The following is a 3073-nucleotide window of genomic DNA, read 5'->3' as shown; positions in this document are numbered from 1 at the left end:
TGGGAAGATTGAACAAGGAGACCCAGGAAAAGCACAGAGCAGGACCTGGTACTTTCCAGAAGACCCACCTCACCAACATTGTTCTTTTGCTCTTAAACCTTCCCTCCATCTAGCTTGAAAAGCTTCCCCTTCCCTATCTTTCTTTCTCATAGCTCTTCTAGTCCTTCAGCTCAAGCCACACCTCCTCTATGAAGCTCTCTCTGCTAGCTCTGGGGACAGCCACCTTCTGCAGTATTCTCCAAGGCAGTCACACTTGTCTCTGTACTGCTAGGGATTGGTTGACAAGAGGCTGCCTTCTGGGAGCATAGGATTCAAGTGTTTTGCTTCTATTGCGTTCTCCATGGAACCAGAGATGCTAAGCAAAGTTTAACAAGCCTATTAAAGAAATGTGCCCATTAACAGTCATTAGAAGGACCCCCAGTTAGTGCATGTCAGCCACACTCTCAAAGAGAAGGTCCAAGGGGTGCTCCCACTGCAACCCCAGCCCCTCACCCTTGCAGTTGCTGTGGTTAGTCGGGGGAGTCCCTGGGGCCCTGGGGCCCCTTTTCTGCTCCAAGCAGTGAAAACACCTGGGCAGTCTGGGTTGGGGATGGCAGCCAGGTATTGGACAAGCAAGACACGGTAAGAGACGTTAAGCAACTGCACCCCTTGCCTTGTTTTTTTTGCGCACCGTTCTGTGGAGCTGGATGGAAAAGAAGGAATTCTGAGCTATGGGGGTAGCCAAGGGTGATGATTCCCTGCTGGGAAAATGGTTCAAGGAAGGATTCTGGGTCCTTAGAGTAGGGGGAGGTGAGGTGCTGCTGTCACCCACAGGTGACCTGAGGACAGAGGTAGCAGGGAAGCCAGATGGGGTGGGCTAGAGAGGGGGATGATCCCCTTTCAGTCAGTCATGCAGAATCCTTTGCAAGAAACCCCACCTTCTGGGAGGGACTTAAGGAGGTAGTAAGCTACCCTGGGGCTTTCATCCATGCCATTGATTGCTACCAACATGGAGACAAGATCCCCCCACCCCCCAACCCCCCGAGGATTCTGTTCTGCTGCCTCCAGTCCCTGGCCACACAGTCATGGACGGCCACTCCATGTGTGGGTAGTGACTGTTCTCACACCTAGATCGGCCACCTCCAGCCTCCTGTGACACAGAGTCTGCCCCCAGAGAGCATGAAGGAACGATCTGGCATCCCTTGCCTGCAATGTGATCAAGCCCGCACAGGGGGCACTGTGGGGGAGGCGAGCCGCTTCCAGGTGGAGGCTTTGGCGCTCTCCCTTCGGTGCTGGTGTCCCAGCTGCTGCCCTGTGCAGTAAAAATACCCGGGCAGTGGGGAAGACACAGTTGGAAGAGCCCCGGACCAGCATGATTCCACTGTACCAGGGGCTCTGCTCATGAGAGAGTCCTCCCTGCCCGTGGTGCTCCATGATGCACCTTTGACAATCTTTTCCCTAGCCTGGCTCCAGTGTGCTGAGCCCAGTCCCAGCCCTACCCACTCCCTCAGGGCTGGCCAGTGGCCAGAGAGGCACATCTCTGGGCGCTCCCTCTCTGCCCCTGACACTTGACCACAGCGATTCTGACTGTCCTGTAAACAGAGGCCTGGAGGGCTCTGATTCACGGGCTCATTAGACACACCCAGGCTTGGATTTAAGGTTGAAACTGGGATTTAGGATTAGCGGGGATACCCAGTCCTGTATATCACCAACAGCAGACACTTCCTGATTGACGTCCCTGCCTCTCCCCTGGCCCCTACTCCTACCCATTCTGGTGGGTCTCCTGGAGGAGGAGGGTGCAGCTTTTGTTGGCTCACCTGTCTCCTTAGAATAAGATGGGAGAAGGGTGGGGGGGTCTTTAAGACAGAACTAGGTGGGTGAACAAGTTCTACACATCTCTTGTATCTGTCCAGGGAATAGCAAGCAGGATGAACTGAGGTTAAGAAAAATCTGCTTTGGTTCCGGAAGGTGGCTCAATGGCTTAGGGTGCTTGCCCCAGCAAGAAGGGCACGGAAGAGGGCTCAGGGGAGTTTTTAAGCACTTGCCAGACAAGTGTGAGGCCAAGAGTTCAGGCCCTGGTGTTGTCCACAAGGATGAGGGCGATCCTGCTAGCCTTGCTGCTAGGAGTTTCCAGAGAGAAAGGACCGGAAAGATGGCTCAGTGGCTTAGGAAGCAACTCAGGCCCAGCATGAGGCACTCATATTCATCCCAGATGCACGCAGATTCCACCACTGCCCCAGGAGGTGGGGTCTCTGGGGAGGGAAGAAAAAAGAAAATAAAGGAAAAACAGTATTTTGATCCCTGCGTTTGTAGAATACTAGTAGCTAACAGAGAAATTCCCATTGTTTAAAAAAAAAAAAAAGAAAGAAAGAAATTCCCATTGTTGTTCTCAGGAAGAGGCTGTGGCACAGATAGAATTCTTCACTGCCATTTTACACGTGAATCTGACGGTTAGTTCCCCAAATGCCCAGACTGGGATTGGACCTCAGGGCTTCTGAATCCTGCTTTGGGCTCTCATTTCTGTATCTAGACAGCTGGAAACATGCCATTCCCTGACTTAGGCGCAGTGTGAAGCATCTGGGAGATTGAGATAAGAGGGTTTTGTCTTGAGGAACCTCAGTTTGTCCTTCTATACGTGAGAAGGGCATCTTTGCCAAGCCCAGACCAAATGGGGGATTTGCTACTCCTTCTGCTCACTTGCCAGAATGCCAGGGCTTCAAGGTCATTGGTTCTATGGGCCTCAGCTTCTCTGGGGAAGTGGGGTGTGGGACTGAAGAGGTGTCCCAGGGCTGCTGCCCCCAGATGGGTTGAGTGTCGTTAAGCCTCCTCAGGTTAGCTTTACCCAGGAGAAGCCTCAGAGCAAGGGGACCGGGGGTTGGGGACTCACTCTTTCGCCTCCAGTGGCCCTGCTATGGGGCACTTGGACAGAGTGCAGAGTAAAGGACCAGATAGAAGAAAGGCTGGTTTGGCCTCAGTGCAGCCCCACCAATCACGCATACAAACATACCAGCACAATCCTCAGGTCCACAGCCTCAGCCCCAGCCTGCAGGCTCCTGGTTCCCTAGAAAAGCTACACAAAGGCTTTAAGACACAA

Source organism: Sorex fumeus, unplaced genomic scaffold (assembly GCF_029834395.1).
Source record: "Sorex fumeus unplaced genomic scaffold, SorFum_2.1 ptg000039l, whole genome shotgun sequence".
In the NCBI taxonomy this organism is placed as follows: domain Eukaryota; kingdom Metazoa; phylum Chordata; class Mammalia; order Eulipotyphla; family Soricidae; genus Sorex; species Sorex fumeus.
This window is presented reverse-complemented; position numbering follows the sequence as displayed.